The following is a 17,781-nucleotide window of genomic DNA, read 5'->3' as shown; positions in this document are numbered from 1 at the left end:
GAGTAGGTCAGACCATCAAGAGAAAGAGTAGAGGAGAAAAAGAAGGAGGTGAGGAGCTAGGGAATAAACATAGAAGAAATAAACCACAGCTGAGCGTATTACAGGACAAAATGGTGCTCGTATTGATCTTTGTAAGTCTAATCATTCCTTGCCTATCTGAACGTATCCACCCAAATGTTGACTTTCAGGTACTAACAGCCTCTGGTGAACAGAACACCCTCTGTCCCTGACCACTCCATTTTTCCTCTATTAATCAGGTTTGGGAGAAGACCTTGAACTTGGTTACCAGTTGATAACATCAATAGCTGGTGCTGTGGCTCCAGAGATGGATGTGTAGACATGGCCTGTGCAGCTGTGCTTCTCAAACCCGTCTCATCTTCAGCAACCCTGAACGCCACCCCTTAAAGTGCCTCATGATTGAACATGCAGTTTAAATGACAGAATGAGCACGGCTGTCCTCAGGGCCAGCCAGATGACCAAGTGGTGCTGTGTTAGCAGCAGAAGGTTTCTGCTACGCTATTTTTGTACCAGGGATTCATTGGGTCCTTACCGCAACAGCTTTAGGGGTGAAGTGGAAACACCCAGGTAGATCCAATCTCAAATCCCAAGGGCTCCCAGAACCACAGAGGCAGCTAGCTTCAGGTCCTGCACACACAGCCTCATCCCTAGTCAGTATTTAGCCAGGATGAGGATCCTGAATAGCTCCCAAAACAGACTACTGAATTAGATGTCACCAGAACATCCTGGGACCAACACTGTTAGAAGCTGCTGCCTGAAGGCCAGCTTCCTACATGTGCAGCGGTTTGAGCCAGGCTGCTCCACTTCCAAGCCAGCTCCTTACTAAAATGCATTGGAGTGGAGAATGCTCCAAGTGCTTGAGCCCCTGTCTCCCACGTGGGAGCTCTTGATGGAGTTCTGGCCCCTGGCTTCGACCCTGCCAATGTGGACATTTGGAGAGTGAATCAGCAAATGGAAGATCTCTTTCCTTCTCTTTCCCTCTGTATCTCCCTTTCTCTCTCTGCAAACTGTGCCATTCAAATAAACAAAATGGATTTTTATACAAAGTTCTGCCATGCTGTACACTGGAAGCAACATTTGCAGCAAGTTGCACCGTGCTTGTATTGATTTGTAGACAAAGGAGAACACCTGCGACTACTGCCGGAATGTCCTGTAAAGATCTCAGACATCTGTGTCGGCCCATCACCACCTAGACTCATCCCTGGCCAGGTTCCCACTGGCAACTCTAGTCCCGCTGCTTCCTAGGGACTGCTTCCTCTCCCTGCCCAGTCTTCTTAGAATCACCTCTGTTCTAACTGGAGTTTCCTTGGCCTTCGGCACACTCCTCACCTCCTCGGCCATGGCCTCTCTCTTGGCCAGTGGGGGTTTTTCTCTCCTTGCAGTGTCCTTGTGTGAATCATTGTGTGGGTGGTCCCTTTCCCCCTGAAACATGATGTCTCTCCTCCTATGGTGGCCACAGCTACTTTCTTGTAAGAACCATGACCCCCGCTCGAGTAGGCTGGTAGAAGGTATTGTTCTTGTGTTTGAATGAACCATAGGCTTTGTTATTTTTTTGAGTCACAGCATCATTTTTACTGCTCCCCAACATCAACCCTAGGGGTGAAAATACTAATCACATCCTTTGTTCTAAAAAGTGTTTATTTGCTCAAAAGTTGGAGTTACAGAGAGATCAGAGATTTTCCCAGCAGGGATTCACTCTCCACGTGGTTACATCAGAGAGGACTGAGCCAGGCTATAGTCAAGAGCCTAGAAGTCTCATCTGGGTCTTCTATGTGGGTGCAGGGACGCAAGTACTTGGCCCATCCTCTGCTACTTTCCCAAGAATATTAGCAGGGAGATAGTTAAGAAGTGGATCATCAAGGACTTGAACTGGTGCCCATATGGAATGCACTGCAGGCAGTGGTTTAACACACTGCACCACAGTGCCAGCTCCAACGATCACTTTTGTGGTGATAATACTAATGAGAGACAACATGGCTTGCATTTGCTGTGGATAGGGCGCTGTTCCAACAGCCTCATGAGAGGAGCTCATTTAATCTTTACAATTACTCAATGACTTTGGCTGAAGATTATTCTCATTTCATGGAAGGGGAAACTGAGGCACAGAACTGTCATTGCATTAGATCCATGTAAATCCTTCAAAGCCATGACTATGACCCGCTGTGTTATCTCTATTATTAATTAGCTTATGTCTGTTTCCACCTGGTTATGATCTTAGAAAACATGTCTTATCTTTCAATGCCTCAGTTCTCTCATCCGTGATATCTGTAACTCCCTTTCAGTGGGAACTTTCATGCTCTTTGCTCAACTTAGTTCTGCTTTTCTGCAGAAGGTATTTCTATTTTTACCCAGAGATTCTCTCTCTGTATAGCTTTTCTTGGGATTTGCAAAGAAATAATGAATTGATTGCTCCAGAAGCTTTAAGAAAGCATCTTGAAAGAATACAGCCCAGGAGGTATTTTTGTTGGTTCCACTTCCCATCTGGGGTTGGGGAGTTGCAGCCACCCCAGCTGTCTACAGGAGCCTCTGTTAAAATGGCGTTTTGGTACTAAATCAACGTTTCTCCACCCGAATCTGCTCTGGGAGAGAAGAAGGAAGAGGCATGAGAGGCTGGGGTTAGTCCTCAACCACATTTGTTTCCTTGTTAGATTTTGTGTCTCTGCCACCTTAAGCAGGTGAGGCTTCTGCTACTTTGAGATTTGCCCAGAACAGAGGTTAGAATCCTCGTGGCCATCAGAGAATTTTCTTTTCTTGGAAAAACCACAGCAACAAAGGGTGCATTGGTTTTACTTTCTGAACTGTTGCCATTTTTAGATGATTGAAGTTCTGAGCTCTTGGTCCCCTGGGGAGCCCAACAAGCCCACGGGTTGGTCATGAGGGTTTAAAACCTTGATGCTGACAGGCTGTTCTCTGATCTGGTCCTGCAATATCTTGTAAAGGCGCATGATGGGGCTTTGAAGGTCTCTGACCAGGGTGCTGAAGGATGCAGGGTTAAAAAAAGACTGTTTTTTGACTATTGAAAAGCAACATGCAGGTTGTTGTTGCTGTTGCTTTTTTTTTTTTTTTTTTGCAAAGCAGTGTGATGGAAGCCTGTTAGGTATTAATAGCAAGCAGTGGAACGTTTGCAATGTGCCTGCTGCCTTGTTAAGCACTATTTAATCCTCATATTGACCCTTGGAAGTAGTTATAAAATAGGCATCACGATCAACCCTTTGTAGATGGAAACTTTGAGACAAAGAGAGACTGACCCACTTGCTTGAGTTGTAGAGCTAGTGCCAGGCCCTTGACATCAAAGCTCACAGCCTTACTCACTGCACTGTCCTACACTCTCCAGTGGCTGAGGGGCTGCTTTGGTCCCACCTTCTTGCTGGGACTGAACTTTGGGGAACTTCAGTCTGGGAAACTCCTGACTCTGAAGCAAAAATCAGTGTCTCTAGGGGCTTGAGCCCGAGGGAGAGAATTCCTACTGGTCTCGTTGGAGGTCCCAAAATGCAGACATGAGGCTGTTAGCATGCAGGATGACCTCTGCTGGCCTTCTGTGTGGTGTGGTGTGGGGGGCTCTCCTGGCAGGTGGTCTGCTTAGGGGTCAGTCCAGCAGATAGGAAGGGAGCTCGGGGAATGCTCTTATCTGTGTAAAAGTCTGCACTTCTCTAGGAATTGTCCTCCTGGTTTATTGGAATTCAGAGAACTCCTTACTTTCTCCATCTTTGTTGGAGACACTCCAATCCATTTTTATTCTTTTTTATTTTCCGATATTCCTCCTTAAGCCCCTAAACTTTCTGTCATTACAACACTGCTTTATAAAAACCAGCATGGTATTTATGAGACAGGTTTTGTTTTAGACCAATACATGAAGCCTTCTCTCTTGCAAAGAAGGAATAAAAAGTGAGATGGGCCTGGCTCAATGGCCTAGCAGCTAGAGTCCTCACCTTGAACATGTCGGAATCCCATAAGGGCGTTGATTCTAATCCTGGTGACCCTACTTCCCATCTAGCTCCCTGCTTGTGACCTGGGAAAACAGTCAAGGATGGCCCAAAGCCTTGGGATCCTGCACCCACATGGGAGACCCGAAGGAAGTTCCTGGCTTCAGATCGGCACAGCACCAGCTATTGTGGTTGCCTGGGGAGTAAATCATCAGAGGGAAAACCTTCCTCTCTGTCACTCCTGCTCTCTGTGTATCTGACTTTGCAATAAAAATAAATAAGTCTTTTTTTTAAAAAGTGAAATGGATGGAAAGGAAGGGAAGATGGATGCAGGGCTTTGCTGAGTCCCTAGGGAGCTGTGTGGTTTCAGGAAGGTCATTCCCATGAATGGGTTGAACTAGAGATGTTCCAATGCATCCACCTGAGTTCCTGCCTGGCTGTCCTGGCTGAGAAGAAGCTTAGTGCATCCTCCTGTCTGGGACTGCAATGCAGGGACAATCAAGAGCCCTGGCTGTGCACATGAAACCAGCAGGGGTAATGGCAGAGAAGAAGGAACAAAACAATGCCATAGCCGAGCTCGCATGATGTGAGTGAGGAGTTCTCCATGGCTGTGGGTTACCAGTGGATTCCCATCAGAAAAATTTACCTGGCCAACTGTAACAGGATTTGGAGCCATGGGCACCTTTGGGAAGCTCCTGGGAAGGAAAAATATTACCCAAGATGAACATTCAGATTTCAAATTGGTCAAGTAAATTTCTTTAACTTCATTGTTATTGGTAGGTGAATATTATAAGCTATAACATCATGGCTTACATAGAAAGTGGGTCTAGGGTGGTATAATAGCCTGGTGGCTAAATCCTAACCTTGCAACTGCTGGGATCCCATGTGTGTACCAGTTCATGTCCCAGCTGATCCACTTCCCATCCAGCTCCCTGCTTGTGGCCTGGGAAAGCAGTTGAGGATAGCCCAAAGCTTTGGGACCCTGCATCTGAGTGGGAGACCTGGAAGAGGCTCCTGGCACCTGGCTTTAGATCGGCTCAGTTCTGGCCATGTGTTCACTTGAGGAGTGAACCAGCAGATGGAAGATCTGTCTCTCCTTCTCTCTGTAAATCTTCCTTTCCAATAAAAATAAGTAAATCTTAAAAAAAAAGAAGAAAGAAACTGAGTATAAACATTTGGGCTATCATAAAATTTCAGAAAGTCTCTGCCAATTGTATATCCATGGACTCAAAAGCAAAAATGTCCATTTTCTTTGCTTCCTGGGCTGGATTATATGGTTAGATTGGTATGGCAGCCCTTGTCATCTTACACTAGTCTGAAAAGTTGTTTGGCATCTGTTTATATTTTGAAAAGATAATGAGTAGGAAAAATTTAATGATACACATTCACGGTCATTTATAAATCTATCCCATTATGTAGTAGATTGAAGTGTTGCCTTACTGTTTGGTTAAAAAAAAAAAAAAGGCCTCTTATTGTTACAGAGTGAGAGACAGGGAGCGTCCATCCCCTGGTTTACTCCCCAAAAAACAATAACAACAGAGATGAGACAGGGAGTGTGTGAATTCGACCCAGGTAGCCCACATGTGTGGCATGGCCTCAGCTACCTGAGCCATCACCTCTGTCTTCCAGGGCCTCCTGATCAGGAAGAAGAAATGGGGAACTAGAGCTGGGACTTGAATCCCAGCATTCCAAAGTGCGAGGTACACTGCTTAATTGACATCTTCACCAGCAGGCCAAATGTCTGCTCCACACGCCACCTTTTTTAAATGCAGAAAATCTTTCCTAACATTGGACCCTTGGAGGCGAAACTTGATGCATGGAGTATGAGAACATGAAGGGTCTGAGGGCAGCTTGTGGTTCGTTCTCTTCATCTCAAAGGTAGATGTGGAATAACAGCAAGAGGAAACTACGAGATGGGGGGCCAGAAGGGACTTGGATTGAGCTTCATAGACTGCCCTCCAACTTGGGGAGCACAAGGGGGTTCCCTCGAGACTCCAATAAAGCCATGCTCCTTAACTGTCCAATTATTTTGTTTCTCAAGTTCTCCCAGATTCTTCTTAACACTGGACCTGCAGAGCACAGTCATCCCCTGCACCTCGAAGGCCTGTTTTTCTTCTCTACGCCGAGAAGCAGGTAATTGGCTGCTGTCCAAACAGCTTTGCTAAGTGTGCCTATGTTTTACACCTTTCCTGAGGCGGCATTGTCAGTTTCTCTCAAATCTTTAGTAGAGGAAAATTTCATAGAGAGCCATCAATATTTAATCTCTGTAGAGCCTTGATTATTTTTTTTTAGAAAAAAGCTTTAGTGGACATCACCATCAGTGAGCTTTACATCCACCAGCTGGGTTAACCAGGAAGATGCTGATATCCTTATTGTACACACAAAGGAATTGAGGGTCGGTGAGATTTAGGGATCTGCCCAGAGTCATCCAGTGTGCAGTGAGTGTGGAATAGATAGCACTGATGTCCCTTTATCTTTTTGTACTTTATTCTGTCTGGCTCAGGCTCAGGGGCTTTTGCATTATGTCATCATATTGTGGCTGCACTTCAGCAAGTATTGCTTAGAGCATTCTGGTGAGAGTGGCTATGCCCACTGAATGCATAAGGAGCTAACCCAGGCAGCACTGAAGGCTGAAGGCGCTCGGGCTCTTTACTTAGCAGACTTTGTCATCGTATACCAGGATCAACCAAAAACTGGGGGGGTCCCATGACCTTACATTTCTGTTTTGGCAAGATAATTGGAAAAATAAAAGCATCCAGGTAAACAAAGCTGTTGTTTGGCAAAGAGGGAGAAGTGAGAGCCTTCAAAGAGAAAGCAAACCTCTTTCCTTCTCTTGCCCCATCCCAACAGCTGCTGGAGTCTGGCTGCTTCTTGGGTCTCTGTGTCCCTTACTTTCTAGTCTTGTTGATCCTCTGTGGCTCACCTTTTATTTTATTTTTGAAGATTTATATGTTTGAAGGGTAGATTTTGCAGAGAGAAGGAGAGTCAGAGGGAGAGCTTCTGTTCACTGTTCACTGAGTGGCTGCAGTCACTGAAGCTGACCCAAAGCCAGGACCTAAGAGCTTATTTCCAGTCTCCCACATGGATGTAGGATCCTAAAGACTTGAGCCATTCTCTGCTGATTTCCCAGGCAATAAGCAGGGAGCTGGATTAGAAATAGAGCTGGATTAGAAATGGGATGCCAGTGTTGCAAGGTGGAGTTTGAGTTGTTGAGCCACCATACCGCCTCACCTCACCTTAAACTCTACTGCTGGGTCCACCAAGGCAATCAGCTTCTAATCAAAGCCTCCTCTTTGACTTCCTCTTTGAGAAAGTCACAGAGCTGGTCTGGAAAGTTAGTGTTGAGTGTGTCCTCTGAAGCCTGCTGGGTCAGCTGTCCCAGAGCCTCAATGCAGGAAGAGAATCCGAGCTGTTCTGCTATGTTGGCTGCCAAGACTCAGTCCCAGCCCACCCCTGTCACCCCAACAGCCCTTCTGGAAGGCTGAAAAGGGAGAGGCTTCATTTTGAGGCAGCCAAGTGGATAGATGGTGGGAGGTATCTTCTTGGGAAATGTGTTTCTCACAGTAAATAGCATTTTATATGATTGAGCCTGCAAATATCACTGTGGCATTTGCTAAGTCAAATACAGTGCTTGCCTGATCGTCCCCTCACTCTTGCCCCGTGGTGTTTCAGGGGTCTGGGAGCCTCATCTCCAAGAGGAACCCTCCCCTAGACACTATCTTGGGCACGCTCAATGTTTCTTTATCAGCCCGAGCATATGCAGAAACCCACATTTTCATCTGATTCTGATCCACAATGTGGGAGCAAAGATGGTAAGAGATGCCTTGATAAGCCAGGACGGCTTCTGTGATCTGCGTCTTCTGAGCTAGTGACACACGGGGTGACAGCTCTTCTCTGAATACAGTGCACTTACAGTACTGCATCACTTGGGTAAAATCTCCCCCTTCATCTTCTTTGTCTTGCGATACATTTTTGTCAGTGTTCATGATCTCTGCCAAAAAAAAGATAAGCTCCTAGCAGAGAAAGAGACTACCTTACTGCACTGGGCCCGAACTAAATAAATAGCCACACTAGATAGGTGCTCTAGATACACTGCGTTTAGGTGGAAGGGTGTCTACATTCAAGGTTATGTGAACATCATAAAAATAGATTGAAACCTGCATATGGGGTTATTAATATGGATGATCTGGGTGAAAAGCAGCCGATGCAAACGGAAGGAGGAAGAAGGAGGTGTGATTAAGAGCAATAAAAGACACCGAAGTATAATACGGACCAAAAAGTCCTCTCTCCTCAAAGAGAAAGCATCACTGGCAGCTTAGTGTTACTTTGGGGGCAAAAAGACGAAGTCATGTTGATGACAAGAGGAGCACATTTGCTCATTACATTGATATATGTGTAAAAAAAAGTTGACAGAGTGTATTATGAAGCAGCAGAAAAGGAGCTTGCATTGTGTAGTAAATGGTTGGTGAATGAATGGATTTGAATATGCAGGGAGCTATGTATTTGCTATTATTACTATGACATCTGCAATGTTTACAGTGTTCAGATCATCAAAATCCCTAACACTGCTTGGTTCTTGGGTAGGGTGAACACCTAGCAGTCCCTAAATTGCTCTTGGGTTTCACAGTTCATTGACCAGTAGTAGCTGGAGTGATTATTAAAGAAAGAAATGGCAGGGTTCCAAACCTGGTGCCCCAAATTCATCTTGGAGCAGGTGGGGCTTGAATATCTGCATTTTTAAAAGAAGCATCCCAGATGGTTATTCTGTTCATTAAAGCGACAGAACCATTGCTCCAGGCATCGTTAGCTGCCAAAGTGATGTACCGCTTTTATAATGAACTTTATTCAAGCAAAGCAGCCAAACAAAGATTTATTATTTACAATATTAAAAATCTCATTGTCTGATCTGTGCTTTGACTGCCTAGATATTAACACTTAAAATTTATTTGACTTGAGAGGGAGGGAGAGAGGGAAGGAAAAGAGAAGAGAAAGAGGGAGAAAGAAGGGGAGAGGGGAAGAGAGGAGAGAGTGAATTCCAGAGTGACCCTGGGCTGGGTGCAGCTGCGGGCTGGGAACTCCAGCTAGGTCTCCCATAGGGACCGCAGGAGCACAAATACTTGTAGCATCCCTGCTGCCTCCCGGGGGAGTAAGGAGTGGGGGCCGGGTATAGAACCCAGGTACTCCACTATGAAATATGGGCATCTTAACTGGCCTCTTAACATCTATACAAATGCATGCCCACACTGTTTGCTTAATGCCAGATTTAAAAACCCTAATTCATGGGAATTCAACTAACGTGGTAGGAATGATCCAATGCTTGAACCAAAAATGATTTGGCATCTCTTTCTGTGCCAGCTCTGGCAAAGCTGACCTATCCAAGCCAAGGAAACTTGATCACTTTTCATCCCAAAACACATTTCTAAGATCAAACTGAACAAATCTATCAAGCACTAGCAGCTACAAAGAATATTGAATTAGTTATCTATAACCTTACTGCCTGGCTTTGCCCAGTCTTTGCGTGTAGCTATATATTTGTTATGTGCATTTTTTTTTTTTCAGAAATAAAACTTTACAGAAAAAACCCATGTAGTCCCCCTTACCCATCCTCCCTCTCCATTGCGCTGAATTGCCAGAGGAAACCACTGGGTTGAATTTGGTGATTTTTTTCCCTGTATATATTTACAAGATTTTTTTTTTTAAATTGTAGAAGGGTACTTTTTAAAAAGTTTACAGAAAAATGGGTTCAAAAGATAAGATCCTTAGTGCAAAATTTTTAAATCAATGCAAACTCTCAATTATTAAAGAGGTTTCTGTGAACTTCTCCCTGCTACTTGTAGTTGAGTTGGTTTGACATATTTTACATTATTTATAAGTAGCATTATATGCTATGCCTTTCTATGCAGGTAAGTTTATCTTGCTCGGTGATTTACCATGTTAACATATGTAATTGCAGCTCATTAAAAAAAAGATTTATCTATCTTGAGAGTTGGAGTTATGAAGGAGAGAGAGAGAGATGTGCTGTTTTGCTGTGCAGATGGCCACAATGCTAAGGTTAGGACAGGACAAGAACAGTAGCCAGGAGCTTTGTTTGGGTTTCCCATGTGCTTGGCAGAGTCCCAAACTCTAGGGACAGCCTCTGCTGCCATTTCCAGGCCATTGGCAGGAAGCGAGGTCGGAAGTGGAGCAGCTGGGCCATGATCTGGAGCCCCTACGGAAATCTGATATTGCAGGTGGCAGTTCCCCCCACTACAAAGTATTGCCACTCGTTTTTACTATTATTTCCTCGTTTATTATAGGATGTGACAGACCAGGAGGGAGTGTTGCATAGTTGATTTGGATGTTATCATGAATGTGGCACCGTTTTTTCACCTATTATTTTTTATGAATATTTAAGTTGGGTTTTTTTTAAAAGATCTAATTATTTTTATTGGAAGGCAAATTTTACGCACAGAGAAGGAGAGACAGAGAGAGGCCTTCCAATTGGTGCTTCATTACTCAAATGGCCTCAATGGCTCAAGCTGTGCTGATCTGAAGCTGCGAGCCAGAAACTTCTCGATTTCTCACATGGGTACAGAGGCCTGTGGACTTGGGCCATTTTCTGCTGCTTTCTCAGGCCATCAGCAGGGAGCTGGGTAGAAGCGGAGTAGCTGGGACTCAACATGGCACCCATATGGGATCATGCTGCTAGCAGGCAGAGGATTAGCTTGCCCCACCACGTCACTGGCTCCAGTCTTCATTTCGTAAAAGGTACTGTGGACAACAACGAAACAGACTCTGAACTTGTCCAGGTGAGTGGGAAATTCCTACACCTTGCAGCAGACTTGGGGTGCATAGCGTGCGTGCATCTTCACCTCGACATATATTGCCACATTCTTATGCAGAGGGTTTACACACATTTCCTGATTAGTTCTTCAATATTTCATCACATTTCCCCTTCCACTGTCTCAAATTCAAGAGCAAAAAACAGCTTTGAAAACTTACTCCATGGTACTTGACCTTGACTGTGGCCTGTCCAGTCTGGAGGCAGTCACTCCATGGGCCTGTTTCCCTTCACCCATGATCTGAGAGTGTGGCAGAACTCTGAGGACTGGCATTTGGGAGCGGGGACTCATGGGCACCTCTGCCGAGGGACTTCTCTTCTGAGAATTTGAGATTCACAGTTATGAGTAAAAGTTAATTATTTAAATAACCACGTAACAGTAAGAGAGGAAAGCTATCCCTGGCTAGTACTGAATCATCACTGAATACACCGTGCTTACATAAATTCCATAGGCGTTCACAACACAGCGAAGTGAGTACTTGGGCCATTCAAATTTGCCACAGAATGGTTTCCTAGCAACCACCACTGGATGAGATGCAGCTAACTTGGCTTTTTTGAACAAGACCTCACTCTGTTAGAAAAGTGGTTAAAATCCATGCGGACTTAGGGTAGAATTTAACCATGCAAAGCTATGTCAAGAAAGGTCTAAAGTAGTTTCCTTCACCAGAACCTAACGCAGGTGAACCTATGGAGACAGAACTGGCACCAGATGGAGGGATGTGGACACCGTTTCCCTCTGGAGTTGGAGTTGTGTGTGAAGAAACTAGAGTTTCACCCTAAGTGGGAGCAGTCACAGAATGCCATGTTGGAGTTAGAGGATTGAGCACACCTGGGCCAGGAAATTGCACAGCCAAAGGGTGGGTGTATCAGCAAGCTTTGCATTCCCGCACAAAGCAGACAACACAGGCGACTTCCTCAGCTCCTAGGTCAAGGGCAAGATGTGTGCAACAGCTGAGTTCTGGTGAGTGTGCCATGGCAAATGGTGGATGGTGGTACATGTCAGGGCAAGTGGTCACAGAAACAGAGGGGGTGGGAGGACCAGACATGCTCCTTTTGCAACAACTCTCTCCCAAGAAGTCAAGGATCATAGGGGAGCTACTTTCTGAGAACACACCCTCCGGGGACCCAAGGACCACCCAACCAGAGTCCATCTGCTCATAGCACCACCCTGAGGCCTTCTGAGCAACTCTTAAGCCACACCGAAGGCAGAGCAGTAGGGAGATCAGTCACGTGGCCAGCATCCATGGAGACTTGCTCTGCATCATCAGCATCTGCTTTATCCAGGGAAGCGAGCTATGCGTTAGGTGTTTCCCGACAGAAGAAAGTGTTACCACGGTGCTCCATTTCTGCTTCTCTTGCCACCTCTTATCTCTTCTGAAGATGACAGTCTGAAAAAGAAAGACCCTGGGTGTTCATGGAGAGAAACCTCACGAGGGCGGGTGTGTTTTCACTTGCTCATGCACCTGTTGCCACAGTGCCCAACAGAGTTTGACAGAAGAAACAGAGTCGTCGCTGAAGGAGTTTTCAAAGTGAACTCACTCCAGCAGCGCCACAGCGACAGGATGGTTCGTGATGCCTCACGTAGAAATGTGCGGTCACAGAGTTCTGCAGCTGCAAGAAGTTTGTGAAGATGAAGTACGAGGAATGACAGAGAAATGAACAAGCCTGCCTGGTTGTTATGCTACTCCTGTGCCCAACTTTTTCTGGAGATGGTTCCCATCTCTTCTGTGCTAAAACAAGTGTTGTCAGAGATGTTTACAAGAAAATGCACTGTTTTTTTAAAAATTTGTCGAAACAACCATGAATAGAGTATAAATTAAGAGGTTCTGAAAACATTCTTACAGTTCTTTTTTATTTTTAAAGATTTATCTATTTCTGTTGGAAAGATCTTCCATCTGCTGGTTTGCTCACCAAGTAGCCCCAATGGCCAGAGCTCAGCCGATCTGAAGCCAGGAGTCAGGAGCTTCTTTGGGGTCTCCCAAGTGGGTTCAGAATCCCAAGGCTTTGGGCAATCCTTAGCTGCTTTCCCACGCCACAAGCAGGGAGTCAGGTTGGAAGTAGAGGAGCTGGGACACAAACCGGCACCCATACGGGATACTGGTGTTCGTAAGAGGTGAATTAGCCAGTTGAGCCATTGCACCAGCCTCCAAAATTCTTATTATCCTTAAGATCTAGTTTTTTTGTTAAAATGTTCAGCTGAGACTTCTGTTAATGACATATTGCCTTAGTGTTTTCCAGCTCTGTGATTTATATTTAATTGTTTTTAATTATTATTTTGTGATACAGTTCCATAGACTCTGGGATTTCCTGTTCCCCTCCCCAAGTTCCTTCTCCTCCTTATTGACTTCCCCTCTAGTATTACAATGGGTGGTCCTTCATAAAGTCCATCATGCAGTTATTGAAGTGTTTCCTGACACTGGACAATGTTGGAGAGTCCAGCATCCCACTGTCAGGATTTATTCAACTGCTTCACTGGGAGTACATCTTTGGTCTGACTGCAGAGAGGCATGCTGCACTTTGTCTCCACATATGAACGTGTTGGTCTCCGCTACACTTCTGCTATACATCCCCTTAAACACAGCAGCTCTGCGATTTCTATGAGCTATCGATATCATCGAAAACCTTTTGATATCAATGCTATGCTAATTTGAGAGTTTAATGGATAAGTATTTTCGTTCACATGGTGTACCAATTAATACAGGTAGCCTTTAGGTAGCTTTTGGCATTTTTTATATATCAATATTTAATTAAATGTAATTCATTTCTTTGAGTGTAATCATGGTACCAGACATACAGAAATGTTAGATTTCAGGCCCTGGCAAAGCTCAAGGACCTGCCTTTTGTTCTGTCTTCTGAATCCAGCCTCTTTCTCGATAGAAGCGTTGTTTACTGGGGTCAGCTCAGACAGGCCTGCAAAGCCATGCTAAATTGTCAGGAATTTTGTGCTCTAGTTGTTAAACAGAGCCAGCTTTCAAAACTAAGTGATATAAGCTCACATTCAAATAAATTATGTATGCGTATGTTAAAGATTATTTTGCTTACTTGAAAAGCACTGTGACTGAGAGCCTGGGAGAGAAAAAGAGAGAATGTTTCCACCTGCTGGTTTGTTTCCCATATGGCTATGACAGTGTGGTCTGGGCCGGGCTGGGGTCAGGAGCCTGGAATTCCATCCAGGTCGCCCATGTGGGTGGCAGGGACCCGAGTCCTTGAGTAATCTGCTGCCTTTTCAGGCTCATGAGAATCCCTGCTAACTGGAAGCGAGACAGCCAGAACTTGAACTAGTACTCATATGGGATGTTGGCATTGCAGAAGTTGACTTAACCCTCATCCCATGCCACAACATCAACCCCCACATAAAGAGTATTTCAAGAAAATTATAAAGTCTCAAAAAAAAAAAAAGAAAATAATAAAGTCTCAAAAATTATTATTTCCTATTTGATTATATTATAATGTTCTCTATGTGCTTGGGGATTTATTTATTTTTATTGTATGAATTTTATTTTTGATACTTTTTACATATTTGATTAGGGTGCGAGGGTCAAGGGCTACAGAAAAGTGGGTGTCACCATTGTTTTGACATTCTCTTTTTCCTTCCTGTATCTGGGGGTAGGGGAGAGAAAAGGGGAGAAGCTCCACCCAGCCTCCCAACCATCCCAGGGACCCTGATGTGGGGCATGCTCCGAGGGTCCTGCTCAAGTGGTTTTGATAGTTCAACGGTTTTGTATTGCTGTCAGTCTTGCAACTCCAATCATGATGAAATCTCTCCAGAATCCATTAGCTGACATAGTCCATCCTAGAGTCTCCGTTTGCCCAGGTACTCACTGCCAACTCTTGGCTGGGGTAGTTGATCGGTTTGTTCTGTCCTCCATCCTCTGTTATGATACCAGGTGTCCTCTGCAGACTCCAGTGTACTGCCATATCCTCCATGTGCACCTGGATATGTTGTCCACTGCTCTGTCTAAACCACTGAGGAGACCCAGCTCTGACACATGCATTCCATGACTATGAAACTGCAATTTTCTCCATGGTTGGGATTTGAGTCCAGCAGTTCAGTTGGGGGTATCCCTAAAGCATCTGAAGTGATCCCAGACCTGATTCTTGTGGTGCAAGCCATTACAGGATCCAGTACAGTCTGTCACCTGAATTGGCCTTGGCACACACTGTTAGTTGCAACCGCTGGGTCAGTTGTCTTCAGCCCTGTCTTCTACGCAAACTAATGGGTGTTGCAGTCCAACCTAATCCTGCCCACCACACACTCAGCTCCCGTGCAAATCAGTGGAAGTTGTAGCCTAATTGGAGCGGCCCACAATAAACCTCACCAAGCCTGCCTCCTGTCCTGGTTCCCAAGCTTGCCAGTATGTACATCAGACTGGTCCCATATGTCCCACATCCCATTCTGTTCTCATACGTATCGATGGGCTTTGAAATCTAGTTCAACCCAACAAGCCCCACTATCCATCCCACACATGTGCTGGAGGGTACCATTCTTTGTCTAACCATGCCTGTCCTAGTCCTGGTTCTCATGCTTACCAGTTGGAGTGGGCAACCCAAGAGGGAAGTGCCCACTGTTTCCCTAACAGGTTCACTCCCACTCCTGGACCTTGCACTCTCCAAGTGGTCTAGTGCCTGAACAACTGACATAGCCCCTCTCCTGTCTTGGCCTTTGCCTTAGGATGCTGCAGCCTGGCCTGGCCCAGCCAGCCTGCTATCCTAATTCTTGCTGGTGGGTGCTAGAACCTGGCCCTGCTCAGTCTTCTCTCATCCTTGGCTCATGCAAACCAGTAGGTATGGCAGACTAGCCCAGCAAGGCCTGCACTCCATCCTGGTTTCTGCAGTTGTCAGTGAACTATGGTTTGCTTGACCCCATCAGGTCCACCTCCTTCCAAAACCAACTCACACACTTGCTGATGAATGAAGCTACCCTGCCCAGCCTGCCCAACACCCAGGCCTAGACCACGTGCTCATCAGCAGGAGCTATGACCCACTAAGAGAATTTCCCAGGTTTCTCCATCGGGCCACTCCCAGACCCAGATCTCACACATGCCAGCAGGTGTTTGGCCCTTACCCAACATGACTTGCCCCATCTGTCCCAGCCTTTGTATGAGCTTGTGTGGTCTAGCTCACCCCACACCCTGCTTTAGGATGCTCATGCAGGTGCTGCAGCCTTGTTCCCAGCCCCAGTACCAGTGAGCATCAGTGAGCTCCACGGTCATGCCTAGCTCAGCCTATCACCATCCCAACTCTCAAGCTAACCAGCAGGACTTGTAGCTCCATAGGGTTGGGTCTACATATCCCCCACAGAAGTCACCTCTGGACATGGTTGGTGTCATGGTCCAGTCTAATGAGGCCCATCCCCTGATCCAACACTCACTCTTAGGTACTGGGTTCTAGCCATGCCAGACAGGTCCCCAGCCATGGCTTACATGTGTGCTGGTGTGTGGTGGTCAACCATGTTTCCATGTTAACAAACCCAACCTGGGACTTACATGTAGGCTGGTGCATCAGTCTGACCCATAAATATCTTCAGGTCTCTCCACTCAAGCAAACCTTTCACTTACCTGCCAGTACAGTGGCCCTGTCTTTGGGTGTCCCACAGGGTTCATTCCTTGCCTACATGTACTGTGGCCTTATCCATAGATGTCCCTAGGCAATGGTTCCATACCCCCAAGAACCCTTGAGCTCTCTTCCGGCAGCCAGCAGGAAGAGCCTGCCACCAGTTGGCACACTGGCTGACCAAAAGCCCAGAACCCTACCCCCAGCCTAGCAGTGCCGCTTGGGAACTAGGTCCCCAGCAGCAAGTCTGGGCTGGCACGGTTACCCCCACTCTGTGGCTGGGGGGTCCAGCCTGGGGATTTATTTGTTTAGGTGCCAATACCACACACTTGCACTTCTTCCTAATTTCATGTACCATGACATCATATCGGTACCTCAAAATCATCAATAGGCAGTACATCACAAATAATGGCAAGCAATCCAAATCAGGGCTCTTACTGGACAGCCTCTTGTTAGAGGTTTGCCAACACTCTCCTGGGCAAAGGTCACCTTTGACAACATGCTAAATTGGTCCTTCCATTGACACACTGACACTTACCATCTGGCTTGTGGCGGCCCAGGTCTGAGCAAAATACACTCGAGAGAAGGTACTCTACAAGCACTCTTATATTTAAAGAACAGAACACCAAAACAAAACAGAAAACAGAAAAACCCTTGGGATTCATCCTACAGCTGTTAGGTATAGTATTTTGCTTTGTGGGATTTATTCACACAACTAGAAACCTCAATTTCCATGGATATCGGAGAAATCCCTGTAAAGTCAATTCAGTCTTCTCGAATGTTCCGTATTTATCTTTCACAGTGGGCCCAGCCTGGTGACTGCTCTGCCTGATACGGAGCTTTTGTGCAACGCCCTCCACTGAGAGCGGAGAGGACCAGAGAGGCCGGAGAGCCTTTGGTTCACGCTGCTTATTAGCAGCTTAGGTCCTGGAGTGCTCAGCATACTCCCCCCTGCTGCTTAAGTCCCTTGTTTTTTCCTCTTGGTTGCACTAAGATAATCGCTAAGTATTCATCACACAAGAACAGTGTGTTAGCCACTGCTCTGTCGGGAAAACAGGAAGTGCTCCTTTCTGTTTTTTTGTTCTTCACTAAAGCTGAGAGCCAATCCACCATGGTATGAATTAATGAGAAGTTGAGAAGAGGCCAGCAGGGATGTGTGTGATGAGAGCCCTGCCTCCAGTCCACTGGAAGGCCCAGAGTAGCTGAAATAAGGACCTGGGTGGGCGTGGCACTTGGTATATTATTGATGATGCTAATGCAGTCTTAAAGAGGAAAAAAGAAGCAAGGACAAGGTGTTGTTTGGATTGCGGGTTGAGTTCTTTCCAGCAGAAGGGGTATGTACCTGTCCATCTGTTCCACCACAAAGTACTAAATATTGCTAAGACCCAGGGTCAAGTTCGCTCAGGCTGTTTGGGGACCACCCCTCAAACTTGCCTAGTGTGCACAGTCTCCGTGGTAGGGGGTGCG

The sequence above is a fragment of the Ochotona curzoniae genome, unplaced genomic scaffold (genome assembly GCF_017591425.1).
Source record: "Ochotona curzoniae isolate NIBS_2020 unplaced genomic scaffold, NIBS_Ocur_1.0 contig_2688, whole genome shotgun sequence".
Taxonomy (NCBI): domain Eukaryota; kingdom Metazoa; phylum Chordata; class Mammalia; order Lagomorpha; family Ochotonidae; genus Ochotona; species Ochotona curzoniae.
This window is presented reverse-complemented; position numbering follows the sequence as displayed.